Source organism: Adiantum capillus-veneris, chromosome 4 (assembly GCF_014529385.1).
Source record: "Adiantum capillus-veneris isolate H3 chromosome 4, ASM1452938v2, whole genome shotgun sequence".
Taxonomy (NCBI): Eukaryota; Viridiplantae; Streptophyta; class Polypodiopsida; order Polypodiales; family Pteridaceae; genus Adiantum; species Adiantum capillus-veneris.
The window spans coordinates 121567117-121592758 of NC_140934.1; the positions used below are offsets into that span (position 1 = coordinate 121567117).

General features: G+C 44.9%; 1 pseudogene; it reads right to left on the reverse strand.

Annotated features, from left to right (window-relative positions):
• Nucleotides 1-18704: 18704 nt before the first annotated feature.
• On the reverse strand, nucleotides 18705-20345 carry LOC147459914 (chaperone protein ClpC1, chloroplastic pseudogene; annotated as a pseudogene).
• Between the last annotated feature and the right edge of the window lie 5297 nt (nucleotides 20346-25642).

Genomic DNA, 25642 nt, shown 5'->3' on the forward strand with positions numbered 1-25642 from the left:
GCAAATCCAAGGGATATGGAAGTGCAAGAACCCTACTCTAGTGGAGTGGCTTAGACAGGTGAAGGCTTTGATAAAGAACTTTGAAGCTACACAGGTACAGCATGTTGTGAGAACCCTCAACAAGGAAGCAGATTATCTCGCCAATGAGAAACTTCAGATCATGGTGGGAGGTGTGAAGCTCTACGAACCAAAGTACCAAGGCCAGGAGGAATTGAAGGACATCATATTTTTCCTCCAAACTGGTGAGTGCCCTAAACACTTGGATAAAGTGCAAAGGCATAGGTTGGTAAAAAAGGCAATTCCTTACCAACTCATAGGAGATGATCTGTATCATAAAGGGAAAGATTTGGTGCTAAGAAGGGTGCCCTCTGTTCAAGAAATAGAGAGAATCCTCTTTTCATGCCATGATGATGTCTGTGGGGGTCATTTTTCTCATGATATTACAAACAGGAAGATTTTGCAAGCAGGGTTTGTTTGGCCAAGTCTACACCATGATGTCCAGCATTGGTGTAAGTCATGCAAAGGTTGTCAGATTGCTGGAAATCGACGACTCACTTACGAACCTCGAGTTCCAATAATTTCGTATGGTCCTTTTGAGAAGTGGGGTGTGGATGCAATAGGCCCCTTACCTCGCACATCTACCGGGAAGGTCTTCATCATTGTGGGAGTAGATTACATGACACGATGGGCGGAGGCAGCAAGTACAACACGAATTACAGCCGAGGAGGTATCAAAATTTATCTTTGATCACATATGCAGTAGATTCGGCACACCATTAGAGATTTTGTCAGATCGTGGTCCAGGGTTTTGGAGGGGTCGGCTCAAGATGCTTCCAGAGACACAACAAACAGGATGGGGACACTCTGCAGGAGCCACTGGAGGGACATCATGGTGGGGCCCACATACATTATCAACCCTTATGGAGCCTCCACGACTTAAAAGGCTATTTTTAATGAAAAAATAAGTCCCTTATTTGCATAATTGAAGGAATGGTCAAAAGGGAACCTAACTATGGTTAATTACCTACCCTAGTCAAGTTTAACCTAACCCAAGGTCTTGTACAGCTATAAAAAGGCCCTTTGGCAAGCACAAAAATACACACACCTACTCCATTGCTGCAAATAAGCTCCTCTAAGGTTAGGGAAGCCCTAATCTCTCTCTCCTCTTGTCTCCCTATCCATTTCCTAAGCTCGCTATCATAAGCGGCACCATAGAGAGAGCATCAATATGCTATTGCTACCATTCTCTTGCAAACATTTCTCTTACCATACTCATCCCTAAATAAGGATTGTAGATTCTATATGAGAGCAAGGATATCAAGTTCAATGATCTATCTCATGGTTTGATCAACAAATTGTTGCAATTGGGGTGTCGTCGTCACACTTTTGCTCTAAACGCATGTAAAATTGGTAAGCCTATCTTGGCAGCTTCTCATATTTTGTGCTCATTGGGTTGGTTGTTTGTTGAGAAAGTTTTTTGTGCACCATGGTGTCTATTTTCTTGGCTTCTCTCCTTATGTTGTGTGTAAGTAAGTCTTGGGGCTGCATAGATGGAGAAGAGCTCTCTATGCATGCCGCCTTATGTGTGGAAGTAGTCTCTTCTTTTGGGAAAGGAAAGGAGTTGTCAAGTATTTGTGCATTGTGGTGTTTTGAGTTTTGAGGTTTTGTGATTGCTTTTCTTAGAAGTATATGAGCACTAATATGGTGAAGGTCAATCTTTGCATGTGAGTTTGTGCAGCGTTCAAAGGGATTGCTTAAGGAGTGTGTGTTGAATGGTTGAAGGGCATTTTGTGTTGAAGCACATAAGGTGTGTGTGTGTGTGTGTGTGTGTGTGTGTGTGTGTGTGTGTTGTATATGGTTTGTTTTGGTTTCCTTCTTTCTCCATAAAAGAGGGTGGTGCCCGTAAGAAATATGTGTGTGTAGGGTCTCACGGAGTGGTTGTCTGGTGGGAGCCTTGAGTTGAGCCCCATCTCAAAAATCCTCTCTCACACGCCAAACGGAGTCCAGACCAAGGAGTTATAGCAATCGGGAGCTGGGGTGTCGAGTCCAAGGTTGGTCGCAGATGATTTTTTCCATTTTAGAAGCCCTTGGTTCGAGGATGCCGAGGGGTCAAAGTGTAGATACAGATGGTGTGGTCGGAGCCGAGAAAGTGGCATTTCAGGTGGTGGTTGCGGCTTGGCAATAGGATATGGGAACAGAGTATGGAAGCTTGGTGAAGGCAGGCCAAAAAAAAATTTATGTTAAAAAGATAATGGGTGTTTCTTTTGAAATTCAAAAGGCAAGGCATGTGGGGCCGCCAGTAGCAGCCTGTAAGTCCCATATGCACAGCGAGTAGGCAGGATGCCGCCATATATAATGCAGAGCGTGGCTCTCTCTATAGTATCCAAGAGAGGGTGAGGGGAGCTCCCCTTGGGCGCAGCTATGGCGTCCGCGCGTTGGGCGCTGCTGTGGCGGTGATGCAACGGTTTTGAGCGGCGTAGCCGGCGAGGCCGGTTGGCGCAGGGCGCCCGCGGCGGTGTGAGCCAGGTGATGACGTGGCAGGCCCTAATGGGGGGGGTTCCTGCGGCTCTCAAAGCCCGAAAATTTTGAAGGAAGAGGAGGGGGGCAATAGCGATATCGCTATTGCCTTCCCCCCTCAGGTAAGGGGTGAGCCCCACAGCAGGGAGTGAGAGAGAGCATCCGGAAGCATCCAAGTGGTATAAAGCAAAGCTAAGGCCGGCCAAGGTGGAAAGACAAAAGCCCAAAGTGTGCACACCTTGTAAAAGTTTCCAAAAATACACTAGGCCAGGTGTTGGCAATGCAAAAAACTTCTAAAAAGAACTCCCAATGGAGTGCACGACATGGAATCACACCACCATTTTTCTTTTTTGAGATTTTTAGGCACACCCCTATAAAAGGGTGCTTATGTTCATTTGTAAGGGTCTTTTGGACCAGTGTCTTTGGACCAAGGAGGATTGTTTTGCCAAAGCTTTTGGAGCTCATTGTTTTGGTTGCCGAGGTTCATGCCGGCGATGTGTTGGATGTACATGATATTGCCTATGCTAGTAGACTATTCCCTATGGTTTCAAGGCATCACTCCCCCTTCCCCCTTCTCTTCTCTACTTGTGTGCGTGTGTTTTCGGGCGTGTGTAGGCGCGTGTGCCCCCCCAAGGTTGGTCGTGCAAAGAGAGATAGAGAGAGGTTGTGTGAGTGTGGGAGGCTGTGAATTGAGCGGAGCGTAGTGATTGAGTCTATCTAATGCATTGCAAGGCGTATGTGCGTGTGGTTGTGTGAAATCGATGGTTTGTTTGCGGGTAGTTTTGAGTTTTGAAGGTGAACTCTAGTGGATTGGGGCGCTGTGTATACCCTGGGCTATAGTGAGGCATTGTGTTGTGTGCTGGGTGTGTTCCCCTTTCCCCCTCTCCATCTTCTGGTGCCCCCACTGAGGACCTGTCTGGTGCTCCAATTTGCGGTTCAAAGTGGTGTTTTTTCTCCAACAAAGAGGTTGGTGGATGGTCGAGATATTTGATGGTCAAGGGTTAAGCTGACAGAGATGATGGAGCCAGGTTTTGGCCCCATATTTACGGGTGTGGAAGATCCCGAGGATTGGTGATCATATTTCGAATTATGGTTGCTATCGATGCGTATGTCGACGGATTCAAAAAGGGTACAGATGGTGCCGCTGTTGATGCGAGGTAAAGCAAAGGTGTGGTTCGATGGCTTAGAGAACAGTGATCGAGAATCATGGCAAAGGTTAGAGAGTCAGTTTCTGGAGTGGTTTCGAGAGGTGATTACGGCAGAGAAAGCTGGTGCGAGACTGAAGGCGGTATGCCAGGATGTAAGTAAGGATTTCTCTCTTTTCATTGAGCAATTTGAAGCTTGTTGGAAGCAGTTAGAGATTGCGACTGGGGTCAAAAGCAATCAATCTTTGAAGTTTTCAAAGCTGTTAGAGTGCTTGCATCCGAGGATTAGAGAAAAGGTCAAAGATGGTGCCAATACCTATGAAGACATGGTCTATTTGGAAAAAATAAAGAGCAGAAAGGTGAAGTGGAAGCTGGAGTTGGGAATGCTAAAGCCAACAGACTATATGCCTGTTGTGGAGGTGGTGAAGTGCTCTTGGGTCCAACCAAAGGTGGTTCCAGTTGTGCAAAATGCAAGGCCTGTGGAGGTAAGACCTACTATTGGTTACATTCCTTGGAGGTTTCCAGTTTGTGATGTGCATGTGCCAAGGGTGGAAGAGCTTGTCAACGAGGAGAAGCTCCATGTAGAGGTGAACCAAAGATGCAAAAGTGGTAGCAGATGTGGAGGTTCCAGTACGGATTGAAGAGGTAAAGCATGGTCTTGTTGAAAGTTTGCATGAAATGAAAGCAGAATGAAATCAGGATGTAGATACCGAGGGTTCAAAAGCTGATGAAGAAAGTGAGCAAAGCGGTGAAGATGGTCAAGCTTTTGTGGAGCAGCAAGTGGATGCAAATGCTGATACGGAGTAGGTATATGATGCCGATGCCGATGATGATACAAGCTCGATTTGTTGGGAGACAAGCAAGGAGGATAGAGCGGATGAGTCCACATCCTATGACGAAGAGACGGAATCTGATGAATCCAAACTGGTAAAGGTAAAGCTGCCCTCTTATATGTTTGATGATATGGTAGTAGCCCATGTGCAAGAAGAGCAAGGAACAGAGCAAGCCGAGGTGCTTGATGAAAGCCAAAGGGTATGGTCCGGACCTACAGATGATGGAATGCAGGTGAAGGTAGTGTGCGGTGCCATGCTAATGGCCATGATGATGAAAGTAGCGGTGGAATGTGCCATGGTGGTGCAACATGTGCAGACTTTTGCCAAGAGAGATAAAGCGGCCGTGTCTATGGCAGAACTGGAGATGGATGCGGTAGAGGATGAGTTTCTCTCTTCCATAGAGAAGCATGATGCAGAGGTAGAAGAGGTGATTGAAGAGCAGGAGACTGAAGCTGGACAAAAGGAAGTGTTGAGCGACCTTGAAGGGCCAATCGATGATGAAGGGCTTGATGACAGTGTAAGTGAGTTCAAAGAGGAGATGCAAGAGAGCATGAAGCGGGTGCAAGAGATGTATTCTATGGCATATGGAGGAGATTCCTAGGATGTGTCCAAGCTTTCAAAAGAGGTATGCAACCCATGGTTGAAAGGTATGCTTGTAAGTGCAATTGTGCAGTATGTTATCCGTCAGATACGGGGTTCCTTAGAGGGGAGCTCTACTTTACATGGCTGGGAGGGAGGGTCAGAAGTGTTGGATCATACAGATGATGTGTTTGCAGAGCTATATAGGCTGATGAGGCAGGATGATGTTCGAAGAGGTGCTAAAGTGCTATGGGCCTTTTGTGTGCATGGATGGCTACGTGCTTGGGTAGGGCACTATTGGAGGTTGTTGCAGATGGATGAAAGTGAACAGAGCCAGGTGTTTGATCCAGCGGGAAGCTATGTGATGCAGGGGGTGGGGCAACCCACTTGAAGGTTTGGCAATAGGATATAATAAAACATTGTACATATGGTTTTAGTTTTCTCATAGTGTACGACAGGTTTTTGCAATTTATAGTGGAATAAATCTTTTATGTGGTTGAACATAAATGCTCAAGAGGGGGGTGGGCAATGATGGTGCAGCCAAAGTGTGTCAACTATAGAAGATGGCATGGACAGGTGTGTGCAGGCAAGCAGAAGCATGGCAAAGGACTGGAGCAGCTAGGAAGGTCACGGGATAGCAGGTAGCAGCGGAAGTGTATGCATGATGCGGATTATAGGCCAAGAAAGGCTCCATAATGTGCTAATTGGGGTAGCAAGTGAAGGAGATGTAGAGTGCAGATTTTGGGTCCAGAAATGAAGAGCTTGAAGTGCTGAAGCAGCAGGTCCAGACGGCTCATCAAACCGAGCTACGGAGCCCAAGTTATTGAAGGTTAAAGTTTTGGTTATTTGCAGTTTTTTGCCGGACAGGGCAGCTGGAGAAGGGTGGTCCAAGTGGATCTTGAGGTATGGATGTGTAGAGCTCAATTCATGGAGCCTACCCGTCTTTTCGGATTGTGGATCGGAGCCACAGTTTGCAAGATATGGTCATTTGAAGTTTTTCCGGGGGTCAGGTCTGAGCCCACTGACCGCATTGGAGTACGTGCCATCTGGCATCTTCTGATCCTCGACGAGGTTCTAGAGAAGAGTGTACACCGTATGGAGCTAGTAGGGAGTGACTGCATGCCAAATGGAGTCCGGAGCAAGGAGTTACAACAGTCGGGAGCTGGGGTGCCTTTGTCCAAGGTTGGTGGCAGATGGTTTTTTCCATTTAAGAAGCCCTTGGTTCGAGGATGCCGAGGGGTCAAAGTGTAGATACAGATGGTGTGGTCGGAGCCGAGAAAGTGGCATTTCAGGTGGTGGTTGCGGCTTGGCAATAGGATATGGGAACAGAGTATGGAAGCTTGGTGAAGGCAGGTCAAAAAAAAAATTTATGTTAAAAAGATAATGGGTGTTTCTTTTGAACTTAAAAACGCAAGGCATGTGGGGCCGCCACGTGGCAGCCTGTAAGTCCCATATGCGCAACGAGTAGGCAGGATGCCGCCATATATAATGCGGAGCGTGGCTCTCTCTATAGTATCCAAGAGAGGGTGAGGGGAGCTCCCCTTGGGCGTAGCTATGGCGTCCGCGCGTTGGGCGTTGCTGTGGCGGTGATGCGGCGGTTTTGAGCGGCGTAGCCGGTGAGGCCAGACGGCGCAGGGCACCCGCGGCGGTGTGAGCCAAGTGATGACGTGGCAGGCCCAAATGGGGGGGGGTTCCCGCGGCTCTCAAAGCCCGAAAATTTTGAAGGAAGAGGAGGGGGGCAATAGCGATATCGCTATTGCCTTCCCCCCTCAGGTAAGGGGTGAGCCCCACAGCAGGGAGTGAGAGAGAGCATCCGGAAGCATCCAAGTGGTATAAAGCAAAGCTAAGGCTGGCCAAGGTGGAAAGACCAAAGCCCAAAGTGTGCACACCTTGTAAAAGTTTCCAAAAATACACTAGGCCAAGTGTTGGCAATGCATAAAACTTCTAAAAAGAACTCCCAATGGAGTGCACGACATGGAATCACACCACCATTTTTCTTTTTTGAGATTTCTAGGCACACCCCTATAAAAGGGTGCTTATGTTCATTTGTAAGGGTCTTTTGGACCAGTGTCTTTGGACCAAGGAGGATTGTTTTGCCAAAGCTTTTGGAGCTCATTGTTTTGGTTGCCGAGGTTCATGCCGGCGGTGTGTTGGATGTACATGATATTGCCTGTGCTAGTAGACTATTCCCCACGGTTTCAAGGCGTCATTCCCCCTTCCCCCTTCTCTTCTCTACTTGTGTGCGTGTGTTTTCGGGCGTGTGTAGGTGCGTGTGCCCCCCCGAAGTTGGTCGTGCAAAGAGAGATAGAGAGAGGTTGTGTGAGTGTGGGAGGCTGTGAATTGAGCGGAGCGTAGTGATTGAGTCTGTCTAATGCATTGCAAGCCGTATGTGCGTGTGGTTGTGTGAAATCGATGGTTTGTTTGCGGGTAGTTTTGAGTTTTGAAGGTGAACTCTAGTAGATTGGTGCGTTGTGTCACTACAAGAGGCTATTCATATTAGCGACGCTCACACAGCGACGCTCAAAACAAAAATTTCCTGGCGTCGCTATGAGCGTCGCAAATTTACAAGTAAATTTGCGACGCTCATAGCGACGTCGGCTAGGCTAAAAAAAATAACAGAGAGCGCCCAAAAACTCAGATCTCAGATCTGAGTTTTTCGGCGCCCTCAAGCAAGGAGCAGGTAACGCTCTCCCTCTCCCTCTCTCTCTCTCTCTCTCTCTCTTTCTTTTCCACACACACACACACACACACACACACACACACACACGAGGAGAGGAAGGAGAGCCAGGTATGCTCCTTCCCTCTCCTCACTCTCATGTTCCCTTCCCCTCTTTCTCTCTCCCTCTCTCTCTCTCTCTCTCACACACACACACATAGTGTTTTTGAGAGAGAGAGAGAGAGAGAGAGAGAAAGAGTACAAACATAAACAAAAACGCACACACACATACATAAACAAAGAATGCACACACACATTGAGAGAGGAAAAGAGAAAGAGAGCATGCATAAACAAAAAAGGCACACATTGAGAGAGGAAAAGAGAGAGAGAGAACATGCATAAACAAAAAACGCACACATTGAGAGAGGAAAAGAGAGAGAAAACATGCATAAACAAAAAAACGCACACACATTGAGAGAGAAAGAGAGAGAAACTAATTTAACGTCGTAGGAAACTAATTAAAATTAAAAGACCTAAAGATCTAGCCGACGAGGAGTTGAACTCAAGACCTATTATTCAAGAGGGAAATGGCATAATCAATCTATCATACTTGGCATGGGTGATAGAAAGGTTATACCATTTATCTCTTTTTATTGGCACACACATGCACACACACAAGAAGAAGAGAGTTATAACGTCGTAGGAAACTATCCTAAAAGACGTTAAAGATTAGGTTAGATGTAGACTTACGTTAAATTAGATTTAGGTTTATTTAAGTTAAATTAGATTAGATTTAGGTTTATTTTTAGTTAGATTTACGTTTATTTACGCTAGATTTAGATTTACGTTATATTAGATTAGATTTAGGTCTCCATAGACTACGATGCCTGCATGAAGCGGGTGAAGAAAGCCCTCAATGGAATATAGGGTATTGCTGCCTTCACTCATGGTGGGCTCCGTCGATCCAAAAGTACTGGTGAAATGTCTTCAGAAGATAGGGAAGAAGGTGGATCTTCAGGGCGGCAAGAGTCACTACATCCCCGAAAATGACCATCTAGACAACCTCTAGTCATTCAACAGCAACTTCAAAGTTAGTAACAAGAGCAAGAACGGTCCAAAGGGCCAATTGCTATCGTCAGATGTGGATGGAGATGAGGCAACGTCACCGCCGGAAGTTAACTCTCACATCTTTAGTGATGAGAATGCCAACTCTTGCCGAGTTATGTGAAAAATTATGTGTTAAATCAGTTTTAAGGTTCTTATAATCCCTGTTAGTTTAGTTCTTTGTTTTTAATATAACATAATTTACGTTAGATTTAGATTTATGTTATATTAGATTAGACTTAGGTTTATTTAGGTTTACCCACACACACACACACACAAGAAGAAGAGAGTTTTAACGTCGTAAGAAACTATCCCAAAAGACGTTAAAGATTAGGTTAGATGTAGACTTACGTTAAATTAGATTTAGGTTTATTTTTAGTTAGATTTACGTTTATTTAGATTTACGCTTACTTACGTTAGATCGAGTCCACGCAAGAATCACTTACGGTTTAGGGTTTAGAGTTAGACGAACAGTGAAAAGATCTACTGTGAAAAGATGTTAAGATGCTGTGAAGTGCTACAGCTAGAGAAGAGGCAAAGGGGTTTTGTCCACTACATGCAGTATCATGTAGACGTGGGTCTGTAGATTTCTTGTACCCACAAATATAGGTATTGACCAATAAAGACGAGATTATAACCCGGTGGTTCTGATCTCCGTGCACCTCTAGACCGAGGTGTGCGGGGATTGGACATAACTAGAGAATGTGAGGTAGAGAGAGAGAGAGAGAGAGAGAGATAAGATGAAGAATGCCAATAGAATATTAAATTTGTTGTCCAGGTTATAAGATTTTTATCCTCATTATGAGTAGTGACGAGGATGTGGGACCGTCCAACCGAAACACCTATCTCTCAACGAGGGTCTTATGTCCTTGTAATCAATGCAAGCATGTTGTGCGACGGACAAGACGTGTTTCTTTGCAGCAGGTTCGCGAATTTGGCGAGTTCGATCCATCTATTATAGATCGAGTTGTTGCCAATTATAACTCGTCGAACTCTGACGCTGGCCAACAAGCAACAATCTTGCAACCCAATAGACGTGTTCGCAGGCGCTTTGGTCAAGCAGCATATGTGAGGCCACAAGATGTAGCCTCTGACAGCTCGAGGGATGATCATGCAGAGCACATTCCCAACGAGGCAATGTTTGAGCCCGAGATTGATGAAATGATCGAGGCGATCATGGATTCAGAAAGGCTTATCTATGATGATATGAAAAGTGAAGCCGATACGCCATTGTATAATGGAGCACCTATGTCTAGATTGAAAGCACTCCTGGTTCTTCTCAACATGTAGGCAAAGTTTGGATGGAGTGACACTAGTGTCACAGCGCTTTTCAGGTGATCTATTACAATTAGTTTACTTTAATAAAACTCTAAATGTATAATGATCTGATAGATTTTTACACGACTGTATCGTATTTTTATGTTGTGTAGATTGCTTAAAGAGCACATACTACCAGCTGACAATGTGATGCCAGATTCCCGAGATGAAGCAAGAAAGATTTTGCGAAACTTGGGGATGGATTACAATTCTATCCACGCTTGTCCTAAGGACTGCATTCTTTTCAGAGGGGAATACATAGACATGGAGAAGTGTCCGAAATGTGATTCCGAAAGATATCGAGTAGATCTCCACGGGACAAAAATTCCACAAAAGGTTTTGCGACATTTTCCTCTGCTTCCTCGCATCAAGCATTTCTTCGAATGTAAGTCCATGGCCGCCCTAGCATCATGGCATGAGGAGAATAAATCTTCGGATGGTGTGCTACTAATTCCTGCAGATTGCGCAGCCTGGAAACATATAGATGGAACATGGTCGGATTTTGCCAGGGAAGCTCGAAATTTGCGCTTAGGCCTGGCTATGGCTAGCGTAAACAAGTAAGTATGTAAATAGTTAACATCCCCCTTTTACAAGTTATGTGCTTGAAAGCTCTCATGTAAGTTATGTGGCTCTGGCAGGTAATATTTCATCCTACAAAGTCTACATCAAACTGGTGGTACGTCATAGAGGTAGTCCCTCGTAGTGCAAGGACATATGAAGGCTACCATGTGCCAATCACAACGGCATCAATGGAGGAGATCAGAGAAGATGCTCAATCAGAAGCCGCTACGGTGGTGCCAGACGAGCATCAAGATGCTACTACTCTATATGGGGTGCATGCAGAGGAGCTACAAAATGAAACAGAGGATATGTGTTTAAACGGAGAGCTCTATATAGATATAGGAAGTTATGCTGAGTTATGCGAGGATGAGAGAGAGATCTCTTAAAGCCACAAATATTGTATTTGAACAATTTTGCTCCGTGTTGTAAAAGCTCTGGCTCTCTAAGTACCTTCCATGGTGTATAACGCTCTTTTCTACTCGCGCTCACATCTTTTGATTGAAAATTCTGAGTTTTCGACTTGCCTCTTCTATCACTCAATTCATTGCGTCATTGTATTTATATGCGTCATTGCGTCATTACGTCATTGTATTTAATGGTCTTTGCATCATTGTCTACTCTATTCATTCAATATTAAGTTTAAATATTCGTGTGTTTAATGCAAGTATGGATGATGAGGAGTTTCTTTCTTCTTTGTCACCGTAGCAGAGACAGTGGTATGTGGAGCGTCATCGCTCTGGCGCATCATTGCGCGTTCCTACTCCATCCGTATCTCCCTCTCTTTTGGAGCATTCGGCGCGCTCCAAAGCTTCGGCGTCGACGAGACGATCTTCACACTCGTCTAGACACCGGCGCTCTAGTGGTGGCGGTGGCGGTGGCGGTGGTGGTTGTTGTGGGGATTCCGCCGCCGATGCCTCCACACCGCCTCGTGTTCGACGAGGCTCTTTACCCTCCCCTTCTTTGCCCGCCCCCACACCAACCACAGCATCGCCATCTACGCCAGGTTTTGCACGGCTGACTGTTCCTAGTAGCTACACACCTCTACCTACTCCGCCAGGAGCCACCCCACTCGACACTCCTCGCTTCGGGGCCCAGACGCCGGTGGAGACACCTGACGTCCGTACCCCCATCGACACGCCGCTAGAGACCCCTGCCGGGACACCCAGGTTCACGCGTCACCGGCCAGAGGGCTTGCCTTACTCCGTCGACTTCAGCGGTGGCATCATCATGGATGATGACGGCAAGAAGGTGATCTCGCGCATGCGTGGTCTTTGCTCTCAGCTGTTTAGACACTACATACTAAACAAATGGAGTGAAGTACCAAGTGATTTAAAAAACAGAGTCATCAGCATACTTCATGATGAGTTTCCCGTTCCAACACGGAATCAGCGCTTCAATGAAGACCTGATGAAGATTCTAATGCGCGAATACTGCAAACACAAGCGTTTCGAAGTGCAAAAAGCAATCAAGCATGGGTGGAACAGGCCAGATTGGCTAGCCAAAGAAGATTGGAAGAATGCGAAGAAAGCAGCGCGCGAGAATCCCGACAAGTGGAAGCAACAAAAGGATGCAGCCAAAGCGCGAGTAGAGGCAGGGAGCTCGCACCACTTGGGAAGCGGTGGATGGGCATCATTTGAGGCCGATTTTGTAAGTGTTTTCGCATTGCTCTTTATGTTCGATAGTTTAGGGTTTATGAGTTTTTTAATTCTAACATAATGAAATCTTTGTATGTTTTGACAGTGGTCGATGACAGGACGTGATCCCACACTGTACGAGCGCGAGTACGCAAGCAGGAAGGGCTTAAACGCCCTGATGGACATTCTCAGTTCTCGCGGCGGCATTGTTAGTATTAGGGTTTACTCTTTTCTATTTTTTGTATTGTTTTATAAATGTCGTTATATGTTTATACTTACTGAAAGCTGTCTTATTGTCTTTTTTTGCAGAATCCGATAGATACGCCGCTTGGACGCGATGAGACGTCTGACTAGACGACGTCAGTTTAGCCGTAGCTAGATAGCATTAGTTTAGGGTTTCTCATAGCTTATGTATCATGAGACGGATTTTATATGTCTTTTTGAACCATGTATATTATTACATTTGTCACCGCAGTTCATTTTGCCAATCAATTCTTTATGCCTATGATGTTGTACAATTGTCATTATTACATTTGCCAATCAATTCATTTTTCCTATGATGTGTACAATTGTCAATTTTACGCTTGTCAATTTTGCAAACAATGCGTCTTGTGGGTGACTATTTTGGGTCTATTATCTACCCTTGCACTTTTTTTAAAAAGTGAATCAAGTACAATATGGTTGATGGGTGGCAGGGCATTCAATGCCCTGTCACCAAAAACAATTTCTCTCGGCGTCGCTATAACCGTCGCTATTTATGGCTCTGGAGCGTCGCTATAGACTTCTGTGTAACCGTCGCTATATAGCGACGCCTATAGAGATGCATATAGCGACGCTCTCGTAGCGACGGTTTTAACGACGCCGGGGGTTATAAAAACCCAGTGTATTTCCGTCGCTAACAGCGTCACAAGAGCACACAACCTCTTGTAGTGTGTATACCCTGGGCTATAGTGAGGCATTGTGTTGTGTGCTGGGTGTGTTCCCCTTTCCCCCTCTCCAACGTGGCGACCAGGGCGCTTTTGATTGCGGCATCCAGTGGTAGTTGTGAGGGCAATTGGTCTTCTTATGACTTTGTGCACTCAAAGCGCAGAAATTGCTTAAGTCGTGCTCGTGCCATAGACCTTGTGTACGTCTTTTGTAATATGCATCTCCTTCATGCACCCACAACGATAGCCACACGTGCGATCGAAGTACACTTTGGAGTGCTTCAAACTCATGAAAATGTGGTGGAACAGAGATGTAGTGATGATGAGATGTGGTGGAACATAGATCTAGTGATGACGAGATGGAGTGGGAAGTGGCTACAGAATGTTCAAACAATGAAGAGGTTGATGACCTGGTGCCTGTGATAGATGGTGAAATGTAAACATCTTTTCATGATAATTTATTTCACTTTTTCTCATTGTACCTCCTTATTGAGTTATAAATCTCACTTTTATCATGAAACAAAAACCACTTGTGGACACTTGCGTGTCATAACAATGAGCCCAATCTAAGTACAAAAAAACATGTAAATCTGGTGGCAATGATCCCCTCTTGGGATAAAACAATCCAAGATGTAAAGTGCCATTCAAGTAGCAAAAAATCCTCTTGCCAATCTGCCAATGCTTAGATCTTGGCCCGTGGGTTGGAGCCTCGACACTTGAGGCTTGGGTTAGCAAGTGATAGTGTCAACCCCTTCGGCACTAAGTCTACTTCATGGAGCACTTGGCCTATGGTGATCATCAACTACAATATTCCACCATGGGAGACAACCAAAAAGAGCAATACAATTCTTTATTTTCTTGTGCCAGGGAAGTACAAAGTGTCAAATATTGATGCCTACTTTGAGCCCCTCATCGAGGAGTTGGTGGAGTTATGGAGAGGCATTCCTATTGTAGATGTCTCACTTGTAAAGGGAAGGAGAGAAGCCATTGTGAGGGGAATCCTTATGTGGACTATGCACGACTATCTTGGGCTTTGAGAGATTTTTGGTATATCCTTTCTCCTCTCTCTCTCTCTCTCCCCCCTGGCCTCTATCTCTCTAATGATAAGATATGTATGCAGGGTTTTCCACATCGGGTCACAATGCATGTCCTACTTGCGGGCCATCATTGGTGACAGAGAGGCCCGATGCCTTGCGCAAGGTAATTTATCCAAACTACCATAGTTTCTTACCCCAAGGTCATTGCAAGCACAAGAATCCAGCAAATGGGAAGAAACCTCTAAAGCTCACGATGGCAGATTGGGCAACCATTTGGGAAGAGCACTACAATAACAATCCGGTTCCGTGTCCTCCACCAAAAGGTATGTCAAGGTATTCCATATTTTTAAGGCTTCCATATTGGAAGGACTTAAAAATACAACACCTCTTGGATCCCATGCACACATTCAAGAATGTAGCCCAAACAGTATGGGACCACATTATTGGCAAGAAGGACTCTTTGTCCGAGGGAGGATTTGAGGCTTTTGAAACGTCTCCCCACCTTTGCTACTCCATGCCGTGGCCCCAATGGAAAGATTGTGCTTCCTAAAGCACCATGGATGCTAGCCAAAGAAGAACTAGACAAAGTGAAGGGTACCTTTTCTTCTATTCACACACCAACATGATAAGAGGTCCCTAAAGGGAGATTTCACAAAAGTGAAGAAGGGTGGAAGCGTTCAATTGTATGGGTTGAAGTCCCATGATTGGAACAAGATGATTTAGGTAATGTCCCTCTCCCTATTCTATCTATAGTTTGTGTATATGACTTTCTCTCACTTTCCCTTTCCCTAATTTACATTGTAGTTCATTCTGCCAGTGAGTATGTGTATATGTCGGGACAAGAAAGAAAAGGATGCTATTTTCAAACTTGGAGAGCTAGTAAGGTACACCACAAGAATCCACTCAACTACAATTTTTTTATGTTCACAATAATCTCATCTAGCACTTAGTGTATCCTTGTGTGTTTTCTTGCAGATTTGTGAGCTCCAAGGAAATTGAAATAGATGCTATCCCTGCTGCTCAAACACTTGCAATAGAAATTGTGTGTGCCATTCAGGATGCATTTCCTCGATCGTTCCTTCTTAGTCAAATCCACCTCTTGGTTCACGTGATGGAGGAGATCACTATATGTACGTCGAGTAGTGCACGCACGATGGATGTTTTTCTTAGAGAGGTTTTTAAAGACTCTCAAAGATTTTGTGCGGCTACGGTCTCAAACAGAGGCATGTATGGCCGAAGGGTGGATCGTGCAAGAGGCATTTGTTTACATCTCATAGTATTTGGCACAAGTTGATCCTTCAATGCCTCGCATGTGGTCAGACGAGGAAGATGCAAGGATGACGTCACACTTTCCAAGTGGAAAGGGAAAACTACTTAACGTGTATATGAATCTATCCCGAGTGGTCAATAAATTTTGTATTCTCAATTGAAAGGTTATGACCAAGTGGGTGGACTTGTAGACAATTGCAAAGGCAAGGCGTTTGCAAGAGAGAGAGAAGCATGGAAACAATCACATGGAGGAAGGAGGGCAACCCCAGTGCCTAGACACCTTGCATGTTTCCTAGATCTCATTAGTGCAGAGTGGATTCATGAGAGAATGACCGAAGCAAAAGCACGGGGAGAATACATCACCAACAAAGAATGGGAGTATGCACAAGGTTGCATATCAAAGGTAGAGTACTTATATACCTAAATCATAATGTAATTTTTTTCTTGATTTTATCTTTGTATTTGATAAAAGATATTTTCCTATTTTGTAGTGCCTTTCCTTTAACTCTATGTGGTCAAAGGGTTGTCACTTTCGTACATGCCACATTGACAAGCGTAGAACCACCATGGATTGTGGAATCATGGGCAACTTTGACTCAGATGGTAATGAAGTCAGGTACTGTGGAACTATTGAAAGGATACCAAAGGTAATTAATTTTAAAACCTTTCATACCTTCATCTTTGAGTGGAAGTGGTTTGCAAATGTGTCTAAACGACATGAGAATGGCCTCTACATGGTGGACTCTAGTGTGCATCACACAGGGAGGAATGAAAATTTAGTTTTACCGTGCAATTGTGAGCAGGTGAGTGACTACCTTTTTTATTCTTATTTGCTTGTAACATTAATTATACCAATGTTACTCACTTTGAGTTTCTCTTCTATAGGTCATCTATATCCCAGAAATCCACTAACCAAAACTTTGGTTTGTAATTCTCGTAACACCTCGGGGGATAACCATTTTTTCCACTAATGCAGTGGAGACCATCTTCGACCCTCTTCCACCTCCTACTTTGCATGAGGTGGAGATAGAGGAGAAGGAGGTCGATGAATCAAGTCCGGAGACGGCAAGTCTTAGCGAGGATGATTGTCATGATGATGAAGATGATGAGATGGAAGACGACGAATTCGAAGATGATGAAGCCAACGCATCCAAAAACGATAATTCCGTTTCTCTCTTTATTGATTAAGGAGCCATGGGCTTAGAATTGGATAATGCTTAATGTAGGGATCTTTTCGAAGATGATTCATAAACATTTTTCATACTTTAAGTTATGAAGATTTTTGGTCATGTAATCCATTCATCTCTCTCTCCCCCCTCTTCCTCTCTCTAATTTTGTGAACATGCTCAATTATGTTAATTGAGTGACAGTGATTAGTTTAGCTGTAACCAAGTGTAATCTTAAATAGCTAACTATTGTTACATGTTTTCATATCTTTTCTTTTTTAGATTTAAAATTTCATATAATATTCTTTAATCTTTATCGAGAGGAAGGAAACACTAAATTGGTGTGGGGGGGGGGGGGGGGGGGGGGGGGTGGGGGGATGTTTAAGCCAGAATTTGAAAGTTTAGGCGCTGAATGTCCCCTCGAAAATAATAGCGATAATAATTGAGGTAATAAATGTGATGATATTAGCAAAAATAGTCACGATAATAGTTTAAATACAAAACATTCCCCCTCCCTCCTCTCTTGGCGAGAAAAATGTCTTTTGGAGTTTTGTATTTAAACACCCACCTGCTCTGATTATCAAAAAGTCTGTTATAAGGATATTTAGAAAGGGTATCACATGTACTGAGAAAATGATGGACTCTTAGGGATTGTTTGTCGCCTTTTTGGAAGCTAGAAGACAATATAGGCTATTGAATGTTTTCGAAAGATGTTGGGCTGACTTGTATACTCAAACATTCAGGCTTCAGGTTCCCACCACAAAGAATTTAGGGGAAAGGTTCAGGGACTGGCAGCTTCCAGGGAATGAGGAAATTGTTGGAAGTCCTCTACTGCTCACTTCTACATGCTTCTCATCTCAGTTAGATGCAACAGGTATTGGAGGTTCAATAGATCTCAACAATGGTGGATTCAGAGGCTGACAGCAATTTGGAGTTTACCTTGCTCTAATAAGCATAAAGTCTTTCTGTGGAGACTGCTTAGTGGATCCCTCGATTGTGGTGAATTGCTTGTTAAAAAATGTATTTCTGATGGTAGATGTCCGCATTGTAAGGCAAAGGAAACTTTTAAGCACACCTTTTGGAACTATAAGAATGTAAGGATTGGTGGCATTGGATTTTATAGCATGTGCACCAACGGATTCTAGTTAAACTGTCTATTTTTTCCTTGAAATTTGGTGTATGTAAAATCCTTGATGTGGCTATGGATTTTTGTATGCAATCATTGAGAGTCTTGCTGCTCTTTTTTATATGGAATGCCAAAAACTATGCATGTTTTGAAGAGGTCTCCTTGTGTAAAATAACTATATCTCGGGAGATCATCAAGAAGAAAATGTGGGAAGACTATGTAAACATTTTAGATGAGCAGTTGACAGAAAGTTGCCTCCAGCTCATGAGGAGATTGTGATAGATGACAAGAAATCTTTGATGATGTATTTCAATGTAGAGAGAGAGAGAGAGAGAGAGAGACATATGTCAAATTGCAAAAAACGCATATGATCAAACATCAAATTAAGTTTGTGTTTATGTTTTCAAAAAAGGCTAAGAGAAAAACTATATACATCGATCCTCAGACTTTCACCCCTACAATACATTTATCAAATAAAATTTTAAAATCTCAACTCTTAACATACAATACACATCACTTGACATCAAGAGATCTAATCACACCTCATCACCCACTCTTACCTATTGTTCGTCACATTGCTTGTTGTTGGATTCTTTCACTCTAAATACAAAGAAAATTTCAGTGCTTCACATACAAATGTGGCTTCACTAAGCTTTAAAAAGTGAAATGAACACTGACATGTTTTGAGCATGGTTTGCACAAGTTTCTTGTTTGGAACAAGTGATAAAGAGAACATTTTTAATTATAACGCTTCAAAAAAACAATATGTACAAATTACAAAGGATGTTCTCTTGGATTCATAAAGAAGACCATTAGTACAAGAGAGGTTTCCTAATTAGCTTTGAATAATGTTGACAATCAGCTCAACATCGTCATCGATTGTAGTAAGGCTAGAAGCTGCTACATCGAGTATCGCAGAGTCACCCTCTTTCAAGTGGCCGGCAAGCATGTGCTCCGCCACACCATCTTCAATAATCCTAGTGATAGCCCGCCGAAGGGGCCTAGCACCATAGGAGGGGCAAAAGCCTTGCTGCACGATCTTCTCTTCAAGCCTGTTGCTCACTTGGATTAGAATCCTCATATTGTCCCTCAAGCGCACCACCACTTCCTCTATCCTCATATTGTTCCTCAAGCGCACCACCACTTCCTCTATCATTAGTATGTCCTCTCGGGTGAGGGGATCGAACACCACAATCTCGTCCAAGCGGTTTAAGAACTCTGGCCTGAAGCACTTCTTGAGCTCTTCTTCCACGATGCTATGGTTTCGAGAGTACTTCACTATCTGATTTCCTGGCTTCATCGTATTGTCATGGTCAAGTGCATGGTCCGCTATCTGGAACCCGATAGTGCTCTGGCCCTTTAGAAGGGCGCTGCTCCCCACATTAGAGGTCATGATGATGAGCGTGTTCTTGAAGTCCACCACCTTCCCCTTACTATCGGTGAGCCTGCCGTTTTCCATGATCTGTAGCAGGAGGTTGAAGACGTCGGGATGAGCCTTCTCTATCTCGTCGAGCAGCACAATGGTGAAAGGCCGCCTTCGCACAGCCTCCGTGAGCTGCCCGCTCTCATTGTAGCCGATATAGCCGGGAGGTGAGCCGATGAGCTTGGACACACTGTGCCTCTCCATGAATTCGCTCATGTCGAGCCTCACCATAGCGTCCTCGCAGTCGAAGTAGGCGGATGCGAGCGCTTTCGCGAGTTGAGACTTGCCGACCCCCGTGGGCCCACAGAAGATGAAGCTTGCGATGGGTCGACTCTGGTCCCGCAGCCCCACGCGAGCTCTGCGCACAGCTCTGCTCACGGCTTTCACTGCCTCATCCTGCCCGATGATCTTGCGATGCAGCTGGGCCTCCATCCCCAACAACTTGTCCGTCTCTTGATCAGATACATTCTCCACAGGAATGCCTGTCCACGCCGCTACAATGCGCTGGATATGGGCTGCGCTTACTATTACGACATAATCACAGTACCATCTCGCGGCCCGCATTTCTTCTTGACCAGTACTTTCCTTCATGCTGTCGCTGCCGGAGTTGCTTGCTGCTTGCATGTGCACATAGGAGCCGGCCTCATCGATGAGGTCAATAGCTTTATCGGGAAGAAATCTGTCGGTTATGTAGCGATCGGAGAGCTCTGCCGCTGCAATGAGTGCGTCTTCAGCGTACTGCACCTTGTGGTGCTCTTGGTAGCGTGGACAGAGGCCCTTGAGGATGCGAATGGTGTCCTCTACTGAAGGAGCCGGTACATCCAAGAGCTGGAAACGCCTTTCGAGAGCAGGGTCCTTCTCCATGTGCTGTCGGTACTCCTTGAGAGTGGTAGCTCCGATGCATTGAAGCTCGCCACGCGCAAGCGCCGGTTTGAGGAGGTTGGCGGTGTCCAAGGCGGAACCTCCAGCTCCAATGATTGTGTGGATCTCGTCGATGAAGAGGATGATGCGGCGGTCGCACCTCCGAATCTCGTCCATGAGCGTCTTCACGCGCTCCTCCAGCTCGCCTCTATAGCGCGTTCCCGCGAGAAGCCGCCCAACATCCAAGCTCATCACTCTCTTGCCAGCGAGCGCGTGGCCTGCGGTGCCGCCCACAATCATCTGCGCCATGGCCTCTGCGATGGCAGTCTTCCCCACACCGGGCTCGCCCACAAGGCAGGCATTGTTCTTGCCCTTGCGGCCCAGAATCTGGACGACGCGGGTAATCTGCGCCTCTCTGCCGACGACAGGGTCCAGACGGCCTTGCTGAGCGAGCTCGGTGAGGTCTGTACAGAAGGCCTTCAACGTGGGTATGTCATCCAGAACATTATTGTCGATCTCTGCATCCTGGTGCACTAATTCCTCCTGATCATGATCGCCAGCTATATAAATAATGGGCGTAGGTAGCGTCGACTCATGTAGCTTGAGCTGCAGGTGGTTGCTGCAGTGGTCGACATCCACTCCTACAGCTCCCAGGAAACGGAGCCCCACATAACCCTCAGGCTGCAGTTGCTCGACGTGGAGCAGGCCCAGCAGCAGATGCTCGAGCCCCACGTGGTCCTGGCCCAGATTTCGAGCTGCCTGAAGCGAGAGCCGCAGCATGCTGACGGCGCGGAAAGAGACCAACGTGAGAGAGGCGTAGTGGAAGGTGAAGAGCATGACGGAGCCGTTTCCGCTTGATCTCGGCCGGCGCTTATCCGAGCTGGGCGGGGAATGGAGATGGATAACGTGATCGCGGACAGCCTCCAGCAGAAAATCCAGGAAGCTCTCAGAGTCCACATGCATGTAGGCGGAGCGTAGAGCTTCAGCGGCGATGGAGAGCTCAGGAGCTTCGGAGTGGTAATCTCTGAGGACGAGGATAAGGCCCACCAGGATGTTCTCGCAGCCAAGATAGTTGTGGCCAAGAAGCTGCGCCTCCTTCCTGGCCAGCTGCAGCGCTCGAGTGGCCATCTTGTTGAAGTGAGAGAACAGATTGTCGTCATCATAGATGGCCGCACCATCGTCAGCTGATAATCCACCTGAGTTGCCACTGGCGCGGGGATTAATGATCATGGCACGTTCTCCTCGTAAAATAGTGGTGGGCATACGCAGACATTGTAGTGCTCTCACATTTAGCAGCAGCCGCTGGCCTGTTCTGAAATTAGCAGTGCTGATGCACCCGCTAAGCTGCCGGCTCCGCGTTGACAACAGCGCAATCCTTCCGGGCTTAGCAGGTGCCAGCTGCTGTGTAGAGGCCGTGGCACGGTCTTGCAGCAGGAGTGAAGAGCTTAATGCTTGTGCAGAAGTCGTCGACGTTGTCATGGTTGATGGTTGCATAAATATTGACTTCAGATTACAATTGAAAAACTCGTTCGTCGTCGACGATATATTGAGCACAATATTGGTTTTTGTGCGCCCCACGTTTCCAGTCGGGACGAGTTGTGTCTTTCGACTCTCGAGCCCCCCATGCGTACTCTTTCACTCTCAGGTTAGTCATGGCCCTTTCTCCAAAACACAAGTCCATGGGCGCCTTAATTAGGGGCCTATAGGGCATTGCTTAAATGCTTGGGACGCTAGAGTGGACACACATAAGCTTACGCATACTAGGCGTGACTCAAGAGTTACATTACAATTTTTTTATTAAAAAAAACCAAAATAAGCAGGTTGAATTAAAGTAAGAAGCTAAAAAAAAAATTACATCAGACTACCCAAGGAGTGGGTTACTGAGAAGATTACAAGGGGTTAGGTGACAAGAGTCAAACTAGTCAATAATATGTCGACCAAAGCAGTATATGCTAGGGATATTTGAGACTACTAAAATTCATTCGATACATTACCTATTGTCAATCTCAGCCTGTAGACGATCCACAAAGTCGCGGGCTACTTCAAACCTCCTTGCCATTTCAAGGGTTTTGAACATAAACAAGAAGTGGTTTTTTGGCAATGCTTGGATGGATTGAACTTCACAACCTCTCCTACCCCATTGGTTCTTAACCCATGACCTGAGCACTTCCACTGGAGGTCTAGGTCCTGCAATTAGTCCTATAAGGGCTCTGTCTTCTAAATCCTTTTCTATTTTCTTAACTTGAACCGATGGGAGAAGTACCACAGGCTTACCTCCAAAGTTTCATCCCTGACAGTCTTCGTCCATGCCTTGGTGGTGGCGGTCGAAAGGCGTAGCATCCGGGGAGCTCCACATGTTGTCATTTTGAGCAGGGCCCTGATTCCAGCTTGGTGCCTGAGTGGGAGAGTCCTCTGGAAGGGCATCACTTGGGCCTTTTTGTTTTAGAGCCTCAGGTAGCTGGACAGCGATGTCATGAGGGAGGTGTTGAAAAAAGTTGTTGTGTTTGAGGCACGCCAAGCATTCTCATGAGAGGTGAGGGTAGTGGGGAAAGGTAGAGGAACCACCCGCCATGTACCGGAGGGGGTGACTGACTCGTGAGCAATGACAGTTAGCTCGCCCTCTCCATCGCTCGCTCACCTGACCTTGTTTCCAGTCTTTGACTTGAGAAGCCATTACATTACTATTGGTGTTACATTGATTAAATAGGATATTATGGTGATTGTTAAAATCTTGGGCATTGCGCCCAACATCCCCTCTCAATGTCAACTTTTAGCATGGAGGAAGATGTATCACGCCATTGTAGTCGATGGAGAACTTTATATATGGACATACCTACAAATGTCTCATTTTTTTGGTGTCATACAAGCCGGCAATGGTGCCATAGAAAAAGGGAATTAAGAACTAGAGCTCGCACATCCACTCATCCACAATCAACCAAATATTTGGACTTACAGTATCCTCAAAGACCAAATTTCATCCTCACTCGAGCTTTTGGTTTTGTTACACACAAATAATCTTCATAGGCTCCATTTCTTGCACATGCTTCAACACTCTCATATATTGCCCCTCTCAAGGGAGCAACCTGTAGGAGAACTTGGGATATACATACATCCTTAAAGAGATCAGCCTCTCTCAATTTTGTCCAGTGCTTTAATGGATCCTAGAGAAGTTACCAATTCGTTAACTTCATAAAAACGTGAGAGGTGACGGACATGATGTGTTGGGATAGTAGATCCAAATTGACTCCCATGGATAGCAACCTCAAGAAAATGTAGACAATCGATTTCTCTTTCACACTGTTGAACACGTACTAGCTTCTACATATAGGTTTCTCACGGCCACCATGTTTTAGACCTGGCATCTAGAAATACATGATGCCTCTAGCCTTAGTTTGCACATTCACATCAATAGCAAGAAGCCCAATAATTGCATACTCTGAAGTAGTACTACACAAGCAACGTGCTTCTTCACCAATATTTGATAGCTTGCCCACTGTTGTCGCTAAACTGCTCATGAGAAAGACACAAACACTCTCTCCATCATTAAGAAGATCAACGCCAAATTCTCTAAGCATGTCCTCATTGGATCCCATTCGTGCATGCAATCCACACAAGGTGTGCATGTGAGGTAGAGGCAGTTATCACTGGTCGAAAAAGCCGTAGCTAGCAAGATTGGTACTTCCGTTGGGGTTGCCGATGACATTTACCTTCAAAGACATCCATCGATAGACGACAATCCGCATGGGGGATTATATGCTTGTAGAGAGCTCTCAACTCCCTTGCTTCTGCCCTCTTTTAACAATGCCATCGTGAAGTCTCTGAGGCCATGAAGACACAAAATTCACCCCCTTTTTTTTTGTGAGACCTTTGGAGTCTCCTAGTGTTGTGTCCCATGCAATTTCCTTCAATCTTCCCTAGTTCTTCTCTACAATCAAATCTTGCACCCTATTTATCCCAAGATCCCTTGGGGTCTCCTAGGATTACTCCTATTCTATTGAATCTTCTCTTCTACATTCTTGTTTTGCTACAACTATGCAGATCCTATGACAATATTTATCGTGCTTATCAACATATATATACATTCATACTATGTAAACTTTTCTCACAGTATGAAATTATCATTTCTACTATCTTATTTGGATCTCTTCCATTAATTACAAATTAATGAAGGATTAATGCCAGAGTTGCATGAAAAAGGTAATATAAAACAAAGAAATAGAATGATATATTTTGAAAACCAATAGAAAACAAGAATCATGTAAATGCACTTAGCTTTTCATTTTTTGAATCTACAATATCTAGTGCGTAGCCTCAGCTCTGATATCACTGCTACAAACGAGAGCGTAGCAAACTCCAAGCCCATATAGAACGCTTCTTTGAAAGTCTACATGTAGTAAGAGGGTAAGAACATCACTCTGGTGTAGAAGCCATGGGGCCAATTGTAATTCCAAATATATGTCCAAATCCAACATATATTTTATTTTATATACCCGTGTAGAAAAATCATACTAAGGATAGTGGTGGCGAGCCATTGCAGCATGATTTCATGATCGGTGTTGCCTCAACCAACAAATCTACACAAATGAGACATGCTACGTATGTAATGGAAATGTCCAATGAACATTGGGAATAGCAAAATTAAGAGAATTAAAGTGAGCATTTTTATGAGACTACTTTGAGAACACAGCAGGTGAACTTAATTAGCGGTAGCACAACCATTATACTCAATTAACCTAGCATGAACAATACTTTTGCAAGAGAAAGAATTAGAGAGCATGACAACAATTGAGGACCAGATTTATGTGGAGCCAGTCCCCCCTCCAATAGGCTTTTATATTATATATTCTCCCATGTAAAGAGAGACTTGGTACAATACAATCGTTGTGTTCCTTGTGACCTAGGTGATTCTATGAAGATGGAAAGCTTCATGCACTCTAAGTCTCTCAGGTTAGTCATGGCCCTTTCTCCAAAACACAAGTCCATGGGCACCTTAATTCGGGGCCTATGGGGGATTACTTAAATTCTTGGGAGGCTTGCATGTCCTCTCTCATTGCTCTTTGAGTGGGCACACATGAGCATATGCATACTCGTAGTAGGAGGCACGACTCAACGATTACATTACTATTGGTGTTACATTAATTAAATAGGATATTATATATGGTGACTGCTCAAATATTGGGCATAGCACCTAACATCCCCTCTCATTGTCAACTTTCGGTATGGAAAAAGATGTACCACTCCATTTTAGTCGATGGCGAACGTTATATATGGACATACCTACAACTGTCTCATTTTTTTGGTGTCATACAAGCGGGCAATGGTGCCATAGCAAAAGGGAATTAAGAAAATAGAGCTGATACATCCACTCATCCATGATCGACCACCTATTTGGACTTACAGTATCCTCAAAGACCTAGTTTCATCTTCACTCGAGCTTTTAATTTTGTTATACACAAATAATCTTCATAGGCTCCATTTCTTGCACATGC